Raw genomic sequence first — 17,592 nt, forward strand, 5'->3', positions numbered from 1 at the left:
TTCCCTATTTGGTTGTCTGCAGACATGGTATGATCGAAGGCTTCAATTTGTGAAGTCAAATCCATTGCACGGTACTGCACGGCAGCACCGAACTTTTTGGCCAAATCGCGGTCTAAAATGTTTGGATTTTAATGAATGGTCCTGATGTAAATCCACAGCAGACGGTGCACAGTAACTGCCCGACGCTTCCTTTGTGGCTTGCGATCTGTCAAAATAGTTACTTCGTACTTATTCAGTACGAGCCACACAGTATTTATTGAAAAACCTAACACTTTTGCAATTTCTACTCCTGATCAAGACAGTTTTTTCAATTTTTTGTGCGCAATTATTTCTCTTCTCTCTTCTTCCATGCTGAATTTCTCAGAAGTGCGTTCGAATTAAGCTGCAAAAACAATCATGTGATGTTATTATAACAATAGAGCACACATGGGAAATTCAGCTTCTAAATAGGACCACTAGAGTCGTTGTAGGAACCAATGATGTTTATACCAATTCTGAGTGGGCCACATTTTACCTAATACATGCATTGTCACACTTTCATAGACCCCATGCTCCAAATGGTGGACGTCATTTTTGGATGAACCCTTTCTTGAATGCCCGATGAGTGGTAGCTGGACGGTATAGTGAACTAAATATAAACGCGATGCAAATCTCAATACTCATTTCTGTAATCAATCTCGCCACTTTTTCATATGCTGCGAAAATTTGGTATGCAACTCGTTGAAAAACTCGTTTTTTTTTTCAGCACAAGCCAATTTATCCAAACCAGTAAGCCTCGTTGAATAAATGTATGATTCCTGCTAAAAAAATCTTCGTTTTCCAACTTGTTTCGTACCGTGATGAATCAAAATCCGGACGGTACCAATATCCGGACACTCTGATCACTTCCACCGATTAAAATGTAAATTTATATGATAATGTGACTATAATGATTCACATCTGACCTTTATAGAATTGCTCGTGATTTTACTACAATTTTTCATCTAACAGCCATTGTCAGATAATTAGTGCAGTTTTCGTGGTTCAAGTCTACCAGCAAAACAAAAAGCAGTCAAGTTAACGATAACTTCAAAACTGTGAAAACAAGTGTAAAAGGGCATATTTTGTGTGATAAGTGACTGTCCGGATTTGTGAAACATGGATTTGAAATCCAGATGCTACACGTTTAATTTATAGTTTGCTTGAGTGTACAACTATTTTCATATAAAAATGTGTCAAAAACTTAAAGAAATGCAAGAAAAAGTGGATGGTTGGGTGTGAAAATAAATTGTAGTGGAAAAGTTGATTTAATGAAAATGATTGTTGCAGATTATTGACGTGCGACTACAACCAGCAGATGTAAGTAATCTAAACACAAGATAATCTTGATAATTCATGTTTAAAACCACTATTATTTGCTTCCCTGTATTTAACGTAAAAATATAATATAATAGCCACAATTGAACGATGTTTTTTAAATTTTATTTGAATTTAGCTTGTTAAAGCACGGCTGTCCGGAATTTGATTCAAATGTATCCGGCTTTTTGATTCGCATGCCCGGATTTAAAAAAAGACATGTGTAATTGAAATCATTATTTTCATATTGTATTCGTTATTTTAACTAAAATGTTCATGATATTCATCAAGATAAAAGTCGAAACGATTCGTGACATGGTAGTGCATTAATCAAATGTAACGCAAATATATTGATATTAGTATTAGAACATATTGTACTGCTTAAGCGTCCGGGTATTGATTAATCACGGTACATAACTATTATTCTCCTATATTTGATAAAAAACAACAACTTTTTAGTTTGTAAATTTGTGCATTAGTAGGACATCTCTTGCACCTTTCAAAAATACCTAATTTTACAGAAGATCAATTTGCCTCCATTGCACAGTATTTTGCAATAATGACATTCTTCGCAGACTTGCATGATAAAGAAACAACGAACATTTAAAACACTGCACGGACAACGTCTTACGCAGTTGATTCCAAACATTTAAAGAACTACACACATTTTGGAGAATTATTTGATTAGAAGCTACATTTATTTGATCTTCTTCTGTATTAATTGATGAAATTTACGTTTGCAAAAGCGCTGCACCGGCCTCTGTAATGGGAAAAATCATTAAAAGCAGTAATATTGTCTTCATATTCTTGACTCACCTGTTTTACAAGTAAACCATGAATCGGAAGAATCGTATTCTTTTCAGTGACGAAGTGTTAACATAATAATTTGTTGAATAATTAAATGTACCTTAAGAGCGGAAGGGATAGTACCGAAAAATTGTGCTACATTACAAAATAAAACAGAGCATCATGGAGTGCCAAGGATACGATGGAAAAGACTATACAGTCATTTATGGCTGAATGGCTGGAACATTATGAGAGATTCGAGAAGAAACATTTATTGCGAGAAACCTACCAAAAGGGAAAAAATAAATCCACACACACGTGCACCACAATGTTAAGGCCATTCTATTTATCAGCTTTGCAGAAATACACACACATTTACTCTCTGTCAGTCTTGTGAAAGCTCAGAGCTTATACATGTCACCTCAACTGAAGAGAGAGAAACCCGGATTTTTGGCATGCACATGCCTTATTGCCTCTTTACAAACTCAGTTGATTTCTTGACTTCTAACACTGTACACATCAATCGCGTTTGTGAGGTTTGCATGAAGAAAAAATGAAGGTTTTGCGTGAAGGACACTTGTTATCGATAACATTGGGATTAACGTGCAAATGAAAATCACAAAGAAGTGAAATTAATACTTGATAATTATCTTCTCTTGGACAAGGATGTTATTACCAATATTATGTAAGTATTTTTCAACAGATTTATTGCTATTTGGAACATTCTTCAATACACACCAATCATTGAAGTGCTCAACATTACATATGGAAATTTAGGAGTTCATAAAACATGTATCGGGTGTGACTCAAATGTAAAATCGTCATTTATTTTCAATATGAAAAGAACTCTGCCATTGAAAATGAAAATAGATGTTTGATAATGTTCTACGCATGTGTAGTGTTATTTTTCACTCCAGGTCCAAAGCAGCAAACATCCTGATTTTTGATGCCTTCAGTATAGGAGCAAGGATTTTTTTTAAATATCATACTGATATAAAATGGCGGGCGTGTAACTTTACAATAAAGAATCGATATTTTTGATAGACCAAACAATCTGATTTCTTGCCTCATAACATGAAGTGATATTATTTTAATGAATTTAAAAGTAAACACATTTAAAGACATTTTTGGAAACAGTGCAAACGTAAGTGAAAATCGTTTTAGTCATATTTTTGCATATCAATTGTAATTTTTGATGTCGGTATTCAGCTGCACATTATAAATTCGTATATTGATACATTAATAAATCCTAAAGTGGTACATTATCGTTACAGGACATAGTATACTTGATTTGTTGGAATAATCATAATCTAGTTCTAATTTATCGTACACCCATTTGTCGGTTCTTGACTCCTTGGTGCATAGGTTCCCAAACTATTTGGATTCGCAAACCACCTAGCTATCAGGGGTTTTTTTTTGCAGCCCACCAGGAAATAGGTGGAAATGATGTTTGGACAAAACTAGAGTATACCAATGTAGTGTCGTATATTCTTTGGCACAATTTGAGAACCGTAGTAACCGTAATCAAATATTTGGATATAAGAGGATCTGGGGCATAGTGAACACTCGGGCCGAAATGGACACCCCCTTATTCTCTAAAAATAAGATATTTTCTTGATGGTGTGTGCATTGTATGAAAACTGTATGACTATATTAAACTTTTTTTTGCTTCTATAGGATTTTTTTAAACTTTATGTCAACTTCAAATTGCTATACAAGAAAGGCGAAGGCGAATAATCAATATTTCGAGTTTCTCAACTTCCTAGGGCATTAAGTATTTTCGTACCTGCCACACGGTAATACACATGCAAAATGATCAATTGGCAAGGAAAGCTCTCAGTTAATAACTGTGAAAGTACTCATAAGAACATTAAACTGAGAGGCTGGCTCTGTTTCAGTGAGGACGTTATACCATCGTTCTTTCTCGCATTTTGTTCTTTCTTGTTCACCTCCCACACACCAAGGTCTACTCTTGCATCTTTTTGAACTGTATCACAATTCATTCGGGTCATTCGGGAAATTGGAATTCGGTGAAATGACATTTGTGATACGACATTCCGGAAAAAGTAGCACAATCTCAACAAAGCATCAATGCTATCTAAAAGCTAAGTTTATCTTCGGTTCAGTCATCCGTTGATTGATAGATAGATAGATAGATAGACAAGGTGAAAAAAAAACATTCTAAAGAAATATTGCTTCGACATTCAACCACAATACGCAGTATTGTATCCAATACGTTAATGGTTTATTGCATTCACTGAATGATACGTTTTTATCCGGGCATGCACAAATTAAATGAAAACCCGTATTCAGTACTATACCATTTAATTCCACTAGAGTGTGTATCATTTGACAGATACGCTTATTTCGACCTCAACTGTAAGGCCGTCTTCTGTGTCGTGTACTAGCGTCGACTCTAGTACACGACACTGAAGACGGCCTTACAGTTGAGGCCGAAATATGCGTATCTATCAAAGGATACAAACTCTAGTGGAATTAAATGGTATAGTACTAAATTCGGTTTTTCATTTACTAAACAGCTCGAAAATTTATTATCATGCATACATTATTTTTCAAATTCAGAATGGCATGTGACAACTTTTTGATTGATTTTTGTAAACCAACCCCATAAACAAGTTGATAAAGAATGTTTTTGTTTTTGTGTTTCGACTTTCTATACGAGCGCCTTCTAGCCATTGTTGCGCCAAAAATTGCGATGTACCTATGTACAGTAGAGCAGTGTAGTACCCCTTTAACTCCCGTAGCTATACGTGTCTATAGGGATCGTTGTTTGTGTAACATAAGCGTTTCAGCTGGAAGATTAATAAAAGATCTCATATTAGATCCGTGGAAAAAAAATATTGGCCCTACTACGACTACCAAAATTACTGCAATAGTTTATTATTTTTGGTACCTTTGGAACACCGTTATTATCAAAGTCACACTTTCTTCCATGTTTTGAGACATTTTCACTTCTGAACAGTTAAATGACGTAAGACGCATCACAGAATAATGATTGCTAGGATGATGATACCCTCTGGAATTTGATAATATTGCTGTTTGCGTGCTTGGCAGCAAGAAATTCATACTAACAAATGAGAAATAGATTGGCATGTCATATTTCACCCCGAAAGGCCAGTTTCTTAATTCAGATTACAGTCATCTCTCCCTTACTCGATATTGAAGTGACCATCGAGTTAGGGAGGTATCGAGTTACAGAACACAAAAGCAATGCAACTGCGTTCCAAGGGACCATCGAGTTAGCCATGAAAACTAACTTTTACTATGGTTCTCTAACTCGATATCGAGATACGGAATATCGAGTAAGGGAGAGTTAAATGTATATTTGTTTTAACTACCAAAACAAAGTTGAACTTGTATCTCGGCTTTTAATTTCTGTTTTTTTTTTCGCATTAAAATATTTGCATTCCAAAAGCACACAATCAAAGTCGAATAATTGTCGCTTTAGCTTTTATTATATGAACTTTTCGTATAATTGGTATAATTGTGCTGCACTGTATTGGTTGCCTGCATCTGCATTACCATTATTCTTCTATTATTCTTGGCATTAACGTCCTCACTGGGACAGAGCTGCTTCTCAGCTTAATGTTCTTATGAGCACTTCGACAGTTATTAATGAGAGCTTTCATTGCCAAAGTTGCCAATTTTTGCATTCGTATATCGTGTGGCAGGTACGATTATACTCTATGCCCAGGGAAGTCAAGGAAATTTCCATTACGAAAAGATCGTGGACCGGCCGGGAATCGAACCCAGACACCTTCAGCATGGCTTTGTTTTGTTGCCGTGGACTCTAACCACTGGGCTAAGGAAGGCCTGCATAATCATATCTGGCGAAATTACTTAAGTGCCATTGAAATTTGCAGCGCATTTTTGGACTATTCAAAACGAATCTGTGAATTGCTTGTATCATTTAAGATCCCTGCATCATAGCAAAATATCACAGAATCATTACATGTCATAAAACACTACCTCCACTATTAGAGCTTTTACCCTATCAGACAGTATTAACAGTGATGCAGTGCAATTAACGTTATGATCAGGGAAGTAGAATAAATTCATTAATATTTAGATAGGGGAATTTATGTATTCATAACTGCATATTTGTCACATTCGACATTTTTGGCAATTTCGAGTTAATACCGTACAGGGTCATCAAATTATGAACACTTTCGATTCACTTACAGAAATCTGTGAGATTGTTAAAAAAAAAACTCGAAAGAAATACCAAGTTTTTTTGTCACATTGGCAATTGAAACCGCATAACAGTCACGTTGAGATTATACATGAGCCTCGTAAGGTATTAGCAATGAAATTTCTATCAGAATTATTTTCTGACTATTCACCCAATATGCGATATGAGCTGTACGAAAATTTAGCCCCAAAAACGCACTTTTGAGTTCTTGGTAATTTAAGGAAATTTTAATTTCTTCCCATACTGCTATAAAATGAACACTTACTACTCCATTTATTCAATGCCTACTTTTGTCGAATGTTACAAATATGCAGTTGTGGGCAGAGTAGTCTAAGCCGATGCCGCGCTTCTTTTGTAAATTTCTCAAATAACAGTGTTTGGCAGTTTACATTCATGCGCTCCTCAATCCTCTATCGATTCACACCGACAGATTTGTTAACGGCTTGTTCATAACGGCAATTTTGTACAAACACCTCGTGTCGCTTTTTGTATTCATACTCTTATGATTTGGCGCCACAACGATTATTATTGAAAATTTTAAGTTTTACTTATGATTTTAGTGAAGAATTTCAGTAATAAATTTCATAAGTCAATCAATGAAATTCGGAATTAAACGCAATGATAAAAATCTATTGCTAATTATTAACGTTCAACGCTCCCTCATCATAATCATCGTCATCATCGAAACTTCAAAAGCAGTTTTTCTGTTCAAAACTAAAAATTATTTGATGAAAATGTGTTCACCGTGTTTCGGTTAGAGGATAGAATACAGTGAACGCATTTTCCTGTAAATTTTCTTGATTGTGAACGAACAAACTGCTTTTGAAAATTTTGAAATCAATGACGGATCCTGCCCCCTTAATCAATAATATTATTCGCCTTTTATTTCAGGCGTGCTCAAAAATTGACATGTTTTGATAACTTGTGATTTGTTATCGATTAACTTGTAGCCAACATCGAAAGCGGAGTAGTTCTTCTAGCGATTGCTATGATAATTATTTCAAGTAATTCATGTTAAAGAATTCAAAGCTCTCACTTATGAAACTTATGATCCCATTTTCGAAATGTTTAAGCGAGCAAAGAAACCATAATTTGGCTGGTTCATAAGTCTTGATTTATGGAAAACCTAAGTATTTTAGTCTCAGTGTACAAATTTTATATAAGCCGTAACAACGTTACGACACCCACCTACCCCCTAAAGCGTTAAAAAATTAACGAATGGGCCCTAAAAGCTTTTTGGACTGTATTGCTCAATCCTTTATCGATTCACACGAACAGAATTGTTAAAAGCTTTTTATAAACATTTTTTTTCTTTTGTCAGCAGTGTTGCCACATTTATATCTGATCCGTAGGGGAAAAGCAGTAATTTTCGACCTACAAGAATTCTGTGCCAATTTTCGGATTTTCATACAAATTCGGCCAAATTCGTATGAATGGGTCGAAAACTAGTGCTGGGTCGAAAATTGGTGCTTTTCCCCTATGCTCAAAAATCTTTTTTATTTGTACCAGAAATTCTGAAAATCTGTACTCAAAATCTGTACCACACACAACATTAATTGTTGAAAGCAACTCTAATCCTAATATCTCGAAAATTTAACATAGTTTTTGTGAAATAATATCATTTATTAAATATTAAATATTAAATTCAGTGGAAATGGTATCTTTCAATAATAGTTTCGTGGAAATTAGTTCCGAACTTCAAGCATCTACTGATTTTGTGTTACAAAAATCGTCAATTCCAAATATCTGTAACCATCTGTACTTTTCGGTGAGAATCTGTAATCTGTACTGCACAGAATCTGTACCAAAAACTATTCGAAAATCTGAACCTTTCCAGATAAATCTGTACTTGTGGCAACATTGCTTGTCAGTGTGACTATTGTCGGCAGCCTCGTTTTCTTCGGCAGCTTTGCCGTTCTTATGGGAAACTGCAGGCGAATCTCTCTTCGGCAGCTTCAAATCAGTCGCATTTTGAGGCGTATTCATTTGAATGGATTAGGTACCTGCTTTGCTCTTGTCCACAGTTCATCGGCAGAAGTTTTCTTATTTTATTTTCTATGGTGAAAGGCATCTAACTGCAAATTTCTTGAAGGCTTGTATTGAAAAAATATTTGGTAGGCGTGGCAGACATTATCATTTCTAATAATCAGTACTAATTTTCTTTTCGAAAATAATTCCTAATTTTGAGAAATAACTCGTTAGATGCATTTCGCCATACAAATATTTTTCGCGTTACCTTTTAGCGATTCCAGACCACCCCCCTCCCCCATCGTGGTCATTTGTCCACACAAAAAATTTAAAATTTGTATGAACCGTGGTCTTTGGCCTGACCCCATGAATGACCACGTGGTATATTGACGACCCCTAACATCTGCAATGAAATTGTTTGTTCAGTCCTGAAAATCTTGCCAGTGGGAAGCTGACAGAACAAAGAATCTTCTGAATGTTTTCATTTGTGTGTTTTGATAGAAAAATACAGTGTATTTGGCGTTTGAAAATTGGTTGCCGATAATAGTCAAATGGTGCCGAATCCGTAAATTACCCTATAGAAAATTGATTGAAATGCTTATTTTGATATATTTTTAAAAAATCTTAGGAAACGGATTGAAGCGTTTTTCACTATTTTCGTTGCATTTTTTTTTTTTGCTATTATCAAGATCATTTTTTGGCCGATAAATAACCAAATTTCTGAAATTATCGCCGAGACTTGTGCACTTTTTATAGAATACGTGGTCAACTGCATTTGTATTATTATGCAGTGTGAAACATGTTAGTATTTCCCATCATAATTAAAAAGGAGCCTAAAATAATATTTTTCACATCGCTGTTTTCCTTAACATGGGCAAATTATCCCCAGTCCTCCTACTTACACATTGAGGATGCTACTGATCCTGAATAACGTCTGCTGGTCCCTGTGTAAGTACAGCTGTTCTTGCAAATAATGGAGTAGCATCTACGGGCAGTCACGCGCATATCAATTTATTTATTTATTTTATTTGCTACATTAATTTGACCTTATAGTATACATAAATTAAACTTAAACTAAACTAACTGTTTACTAGAAGTGAGAACAGTGGACCTCAAAGTTTCAATACTAGAAGTGGAACTCAGTTCCTAATACTTACTTTTAAAACAAAGCACGAGCTTCAGAATTTTTAAGTGACTTCCAAGAATTCCTAAGACCTTACAAAGATTTCCTGGAAAATCTCATGATAAAAATCCGATTACACATATATGATAGTCATTGCTCAACTTCTTCACGCACAGATAAGTTTGTCAAGATTTAAGAAGTTTGTCTCTAGTTGTCCAAGAACAAACTTTGCAAGAACAAAAAACAACTAGGTCTGTTAAGGTAATCACAACATGCGAGTCACATTAAATCACTGAAAAGTGAAAACTCGTTCGCGGGTCGCATGAAATCTTATTGGGCAGCATTTTGGTAATCAAATATTCGTATACAATTGAAAAATAAAGCCAACCGCATCTTGGTTTTGTGGAAAAAAATAGTTATTTCAAATTTCTGTTCCTATGGGAGCCGAATCCTATTCTTGGCACTTTTGATTCACTTCGACAGTGGGGTTTTCTGAAAGCTTCTGAGCTCATATATGGCTACAATCTGCGCTGCATTGAAGTGCTTCTGATGGCAAAGTTTCCGACAATTCGGCCGAGAAAAACCCCCCATGCCAAAGTGAATCATGGAAGTGTCCAAGTAGCTCTGCACCTAATAAATACTACAAAACAATTTTACAAAACTTGTATACAGTATCGGACATACAAAATGCACCAAAGCCGTTTTCCCATACAAAATGGCCAACTTCAGAAGGCTATATCTCCGCCGTTTCTCAACCGACTCTATTCATTTGATTTTCTTTGCCAAACTACAAATTATCCCAATTTTTGATAACAAGGGTGCAGAGTAGGGTGCGGCTTATTTTTCAAAAGTTCTCAAAACCAAAAATTCGTGTGTTCTACTGAATGTAAATCACATTAAAAGAGAAACCTCAAAATCTGAGCCAAAAATATTAACATTTAGAGGTGGCGCAAGCGTCTTGAAGGTGAATTTTCAAGTTATAAAAAATGACTTTCAGTGAAGTAAACATAACTTTGTTATTTTCAACCGATTTTGAAACTTTTAGCATCAGTACCTTCAAAATTAAATTTATGAAAACTTTGTAGAACATCAAATTTGTCTAAAATCAAAACAAGTTTTAGTTAAAAGTAATTTATTCTAAATTTTTCCACATTTTACTAAAAATTTCAACTTTGTTTAACCATAACTTCATGGCTACTCAACCGATTCCAAATCTTTTTACATGCTTCTGAAGCTATTTCAATTGTTTTCAAACCTTTCATACATTACATTTCACTAAAAAATGCATTGACCATGTTATTCAACAAAAACTGCACAAAAACATGATTTTTCAACGGAAAATGACAGTTTTTTCAAATTTTTGCCAGTTAAATATTATCTCTAAAGCTTAAACTGGTTTTTCTCATTTGTTAAACCTTTGAGAAGGACTTTGCAACATTTTTAAAATAATTTTGAAACAAAAATATAATTGCATATGTTAAAAAATATATGCACTTTTTAACTCGTAATTAAGGCAAGATGCTTTATAAAATAAAGTTTAATCGAAAAAATGTAGTTTCCGGCGAAAAAACTAAAGTAATCCAAATAAATTTGATAAAATTTCAATAAAAAATCATGTTTTTGGGTAGTTTTTGTTGAATAACTTAGTCAAAACCATTTTTTAGAAAAATGTGTTGTATGAAAGTTTTGAAAACAACTAAATTTTCTTCAAAAAACTGTCAAAAGATTCGAAATTGATTGATTATTTAAGAAGTTATGGGCAAACAACGTTGAAATTTTTAGTAAAATGAGGAAAAATTTGGATAAAAGTATTTAAACTAAAACTAGTTTTGATTTTAGACAAATTTGATATTCTACGAAGTCTTCCTAAATTTAATTTTAAAGGTAATGGTGCTAAAAGTTTTAAAATCGGTTGAAAAATAACAAAGTTATGTTTACTTCACTGAAAGTCATTTTTTATAACTTGAAAATTCATCTCCAAGACGCTTGCGCCACCTCTAAATATTAATATTTTTGGCTCAGATTTTGAGGTTTCTCTTTTAATGTGATTTGCATTCAGTAGAGCACACGAATTTTTGGTTTTAAGAACTTTTGAAAAATAAGCCGCACCCTAGTGCGAGCTACTTGGGCACTTCCATGATTCACATGGGCATGGGGGTTTTTCTCGACCGAATTGTCTGAAACTTTATTGCAATTTTTAAGCGCATCAATACGACGCATATTGTGGTCAAATATGAGCTTCGTAGTTTTCAAAAAACCCCGCTGCCGGAGTGAATCAAAAGTGCCAAGAATAGGATCCGGCTCCCTACCTATTGAAAAAGTTGTGCGAAAACTATTAATTCAAAAGTTACAGATAGGTTGAATTTTGACGTAAAAAATGCACCAAGACATAAAGTGATGAAGCAGACACACTACACGTCATATCATTTTGCTGTCTTCAACGCATTTGGACCAATATCACTCACGCTGAAGACACCAAGATGATTCGACCCGTAGTTTTTTTTTTTTTTTTTGCTAAATCACTTGGTCTTGGTGTTTTTTTAAGTCAAAATTTAACCTAGCTTTTGAATCTTTTGTTTTCGCACAACTTATTCAATAGATATCAAAAATTGAGGTAATTTGTAGTGCGCCAAATGAAAAGAATCGGTTCAAAAGTGGCGGAGATATAGCCCTCTGGAGTTGACCATTTTGTATGGGAAAACGGATTTGGTGCAATTAATGTGTCCGATACTGTATACTTCCTTCAAAGAATGGATCAAGTGCTTGGATAGATGGAAAAAAGTTTTTAATTTTTCCTATATTTTGTTTGATAAAAAATAGTTTCTTTTAGTAGTGCTATTATAGGTACAATAGATCGACTATTGGTATAAGGGAGCAAAAACTTTAATCTAAACTATTTATTTCGATATTTTTTTTAACAAAACTGAACTGTGTATCAATGGTATTTAGATAAATAGCTCCTGACCTTTATGACAAATATTTTGCCACGATATAAATCAAAACGGCCATAAAAATCTACTAGTGCGACTATAGCGGACAGTCTACTAAGGGCACACCGACCCTAGTTCCTATGCAAGTTTTCCTCAATGTACATTTCGATACTTGACCAAGCATGAAATAGGGAAGATCGTTCAATTAATCTAACAATTTTCAAGATGTCAAATCGCTCATGGCGGGGAATTCTCACTTCGGTCAAGTGAGAAATCCTCCCGAGTTCCAGGACCACCAATGCTTTCCAGACAATTATGACTCCAATGGCAGGTAATCGAGCTCTGTAAATGAATGAAAATGTTTAGAAGAACAGCGGTCATAGTTGGAATGAAGCAGATGAAGAAAAATAAAGTATTTTACCGCATAAAAGGTTAATCTGCTAAGGCACGAGCGAACGACTTTCTCAACTTGTTTGTTTCTTTTATAATTACGTCCAAAACACCAGCATCAGGATTATCTGCACATTATCTGGTGTGTTTCATCCTTTAAATTTCTCACTTCACTATAGGCAATCAAAAACCATTTAGGGTGCATTGTCCATACAGCAAATTTTTGACTCAGTGAAGACGTTTATCTTGGATTATCCCTGATTTCATAAAAGGGAAAGACAAACAAAACTATCGATGGCTGCATTTTGTCTGGACAGAGGGAAGGCAAATCTGTTATTTTTAGTGTTTGAGCAAAAAAATAAAACATAAAGTTGTGCATTGAAATGTTCCAGGTAAATTATGAAAAAGTGGGTAAGAAAAAAACAACCTGTTGGAATAATTGTGTTAATAAAGCGAGTCATCATCGATTACAGATAAATCGTATCATATCCCACATAAACATTTCTTCTCTTTTCACAGAAAATGATTCGGCCATTTTTTGCATGCGAGCGTCAATATCAAATCAACGTCAACCTTGTCATCAACGCTTGCCGTTCAAGAAAGGAGGGTGATGTCGTCTGACGGCAAAACACGGATACACCAATACATAGGATATGGAGCGGACATCCTAGGTAAAACTTTCCCCCTTGTAGTCCTATTTGTCTGCCTGGTAGCGACCCGTTTTTTTATATTGCCGAAGGGTGTTTCACCACACGGACAATACCGCGCTGCAAATCCCATTGAGATATCCTTTGAAAGTTTCTAAGGTTCGCGCATCTCACACAAACTTTACCATCACGTTCGTGTTAGTGTTACCATTTGATGCAACCTCTCCTTTTTTCAGGCGGTAATATTTATGCAAAAAGCGGTGCGATATACAGAGAAAAGGTGATGGCCAAGAGTGAAAAGTAAGGCGCGAAACGGCTGTGCTTTGTAACCCAATGGAAAACGAAGAGAAGTGAAAGTACAATTCATTTAAATATAATTTTCAAATGTAATATTTCTCATTTTAGTAGTACGGTGCATTTAATGCCAATGAGGACTCAGCAGCATTACTGGATATCAAGCGACTAAACCGGATCATGGACACACTGTACAACAGTTAATCGCCTAACAAATTTCGTCGATTTTTGTTCTACATCTACCCTGTAGATCCGAATTTGTTTGAATATTTAACAAGCGACAAATTCGGTTCTAGAGAGGTTTGTGTGGGGCATTTGATTCCATCGGAAATAGACACATCGTTATATATAATCGACGAAATCATCAAATTTTATCGCGTTTGTTATAATATGATTCACAAAAATGTATGAATTAAAATCCGACGATAGCTAAAATAAAATGTTTCAAATGCTATCCTTATATCCACAAAACACTCAAAAGATTTTATGCATAGGATTTAATTCATATTATGTTTATTGAGAGATATTCTGCCATCAGGTCTGATTTCTAAATATTCAATTGCACACAGAGTAGGTAGATCTCATGTTTTGTTATGGGTTCATTTAAAATTAGAACATATTATAAAGCATTGAATAGATTTGGAAAGCTTTTGAACCTTGTTCATCCTTAACTCGCTTTGTAGATCTCTGGGAATGTTGCTCCTGTAAAAAAAAACAATTGTTAGTAAAGTTTGAAGTACATATTTTCGAAGAGTGACATAGTATCTATTAAGTACTCAACTATCACGTCTAATCTAGGTAAGGACTGTTCATTTTATAGAGAGGACACCTTTTTTATGCTATATCTATTATTTATCAATCAAATCGCAATCGGTTTCCGTAAATCGTTCGACTATTATTGTATGATGTTGTGATATTGAAAATGTTCACATGAAAAAGGAACAACGTGAGCGATCGATTTTTGAAGGTAATTAAAATCAATGATTGTTAGAAATTGGCTGAAAAAATCGACAATCTATATTCTTTATTTTTTAAAATGGCTGCTTCTTCAAAAGCATCTTCAATAATAGTCACCTAAAAATGAAGGTATTTTTGTGGCAACTATTTTCTAGATATCAGAAAAACAATTTTCACGGGTTTTTAGAGAAGAATATTTTAAATTTGAAGGGAACTGCAATTAGTATATTTAGATATATGGTACGTTCTAACGAAAGCACTAGTATAGTGTTTATATAAAAAATAACCTACACCTTCATAAAGTTGCTTATTTAGTTCCCGCGCCATATTGAAATAGAAAAAAAATCTTAATTTTCAGAAGACCTCTCAAGCATAAGATAAATCTTGAAAATTCATACTCTGCCGTAATGAAATCGAATTTATTTTACATGTCTTATTTTCATAATATTTTAGGATCATGTTTACCATCGAAATATTTGAAGAAAAACGCTGTAAATTGCTGTAGATCGGTGAATATTTGGACAAGTTATAAAAAGTATGAGATTTTTCAATAAAATTACCATATAGAATAAGATATATCTTGTACAATGCGCTTGAATTTCATGATTTAGCTATAGTAATCTAAACCAGTTTTTATTACGCTTCTACTTTTACTTTTTTGCTGGGAGTGAAATGACGGTATTTCAGCAAATTGGGAAATAAATGGATAAATCATTGAGGTTGGTTTCAAAGCTCTACCATACAATTAGCGCATTAAATTAAGATTTTTGTTATGCGAAAAATAATATTTAACTTTCGAAACTTTCAAAAACAATTAGCTAATGCTTCTATGTTCGTAACATCGTAGAATAGTAGTTGAACGATGCACAGAAAACTGATTACGTTTTTATTGATGAATAAAAAAATATATAACATCAACAAGTTGCCCGCTTTATAAAATGAACAATTCTTTTTGAAGCACCAAGTGGATTTGTTGTATTGCGTTTAAATATATGGATATGGTGCTAGTGTTATAAAACAACTAGTTTTTTTCTAGAACCATGGCGAATGTACTTATGCTTTAGTTATTCTCAGCGAATAATTCCCCGTTGCAATACTCGATTTTTCAGCACTCATCGTTATGATTTAACTCGTCATGTCTCGTTGGACAAATGTACGACTCGTACGTAAAAATAATCATTCTGCCATTTGTTACAAAAATTGCTACTTCGGATTAGCTTTAAATAGTGATAGTATTAATAAAATCGCATAACATAAATCCGTATTCATCTATCAAGTGATTTCAGGGAAGTAATTTAAGGGAAGATTGAAAATTGCATATTGTTCAAATCATTAAAATCAGTGTTCGCTATGAAATTTTTCAACAAAAGGGAATCTATTCTATAACAATATTAGAAAATAACAAACAAAATTAAGGTATAGAAAAAATAAAAAATGAAGCATAATTAAAAAAAAATATACTGTTCTTATTTGAACGTGAAAATAAATGTGCCTTAATAATATGATCAATCCTGTTCATTAGTAATATAAGACTTGCATATTAAAAAAATGCTTCCATAAGAATTTTTAAAATTTTTGATAATTTTCAAATATATTTTTCGCAGATTAGAAAACAGTGGAAAAATGTTATTCTATGCATTGACAGCCTTACCTTTATCTCGATACGATTGAAAGGATCATTTTCGAAATTTTATTTTGAATCTTCAGTAGCGCTTTCTTCTTAGTGTTATAACAACTAGTACATATTGGTACAGCATAAAACTTAAGCAGCCTGAAATTGGTTTGAAGGTCAAAAGCTTGTATATATATATACAGACATTATAAGCATACAATGGAATTCCCTCCATGTAAATTTTGAAAGTTAAATTTGTATCTAACACGAGTGCTTGATATTCATCAATTTGAATTATTAAAATCAATGTCCGAATTTTTAAGAACTTGCATCCAAAACCGACACACTATTCCTTACCTTACAAACTAGCAGTTCGTAAAAGCAAATAATTTCACATAGCACTGATTTTATTGTTAGGGAGGTAAGAAAGATATGGGAGATGAAATTTTCAATTTTTGTTTAACACTTCAGTCGTCGCGCTGTTGTATTTTGTACAACACTGTTGAAAAATCCTCGTTTTTCGTTCACAACAGCAGCGTGGTGGTTCTGACGGTGGCAAACCGCGCGACGACTAAAAGGTTAATTTTGAACTATATTGGACATATCTATAAACAAAAATTAATGAATACTTTATATCACGATTCGAAAGCATTTCAACAGAATCGAACCTTTTTTTTTAAATAAATGAAAAACAGAATTTATTACTATCCCATTTAATTAGAGTTTGTATCCTTTGACAGATACGCGTATTTCGACCTCAACTGCAGAGCCTTCTTCAGTGTCATGTACTCGAATTGAAGGAATCCATTGTATGGACATATTCACCCTCAGTCTTGTTCACGGCGGATCAAACATTCGATCGAATGCAGACCCACTTTATTTTGCTGGCCCAAAACTGGAATGCAAAACGGCTTTCGATCGAAAGAGCATTTGAACGCTTACATGAATATGGGTGATTATATATTTAAACTAGGTATATACCACTATTATTGTTAACGTTGCATACACTTTCGATCGAATGTCGTTTTGCATTCCCGTTTACGTCAGCAAAATCAAGCGGGCTATTCGAACGCAGGGCCACATCTACATTTCCAAGGTGCCCCATCCAATTTCCAAGGCGAAGAAACATTTCGCAAATTTTTCATATCCGCCGTCGTAATTGTATGGCTCTCTGTGAAGACATGTTCAGCTACATTAGATTTGAAATCGGGAATCATCTCCTTGTCTATAGTCTTCTGAGATTTTCCAATTTCCGCAAAGTGTTCCTTGAATCTGGTATCGAGAGACCGCTTTGTATAACCAAATTAGACCTTGTTGCAGTGGGGACAACTGATTTT

At 34.2% G+C, this 17,592-nt stretch overlaps 2 long non-coding RNA genes across 2 annotated transcripts; one reads left to right on the top strand and one right to left on the bottom strand.

Annotated features, from left to right (window-relative positions):
* Positions 1 to 2,001: 2,001 nt before the first annotated feature.
* LOC110674252 lies at positions 2,002 to 2,374 on the bottom strand. Its single transcript, XR_002498771.1, has 2 exons — positions 2,152 to 2,374; positions 2,002 to 2,095 (listed from the first exon to the last, which is right to left on the bottom strand). It is a non-coding gene; the product is annotated as an uncharacterized LOC110674252 (long non-coding RNA).
* Positions 2,375 to 2,618: 244 nt separating this feature from the next.
* On the top strand, positions 2,619 to 13,764 carry LOC110674251. The gene is made up of 3 exons (XR_002498770.1): positions 2,619 to 2,806; positions 13,265 to 13,416; positions 13,629 to 13,764. It is a non-coding gene; the product is annotated as an uncharacterized LOC110674251 (long non-coding RNA).
* The last annotated feature ends 3,828 nt before the right edge of the window (positions 13,765 to 17,592 follow it).

Source organism: Aedes aegypti, chromosome 1, assembly GCF_002204515.2.
Source record: "Aedes aegypti strain LVP_AGWG chromosome 1, AaegL5.0 Primary Assembly, whole genome shotgun sequence".
NCBI lineage: Eukaryota > Metazoa > Arthropoda > Insecta > Diptera > Culicidae > Aedes > Aedes aegypti.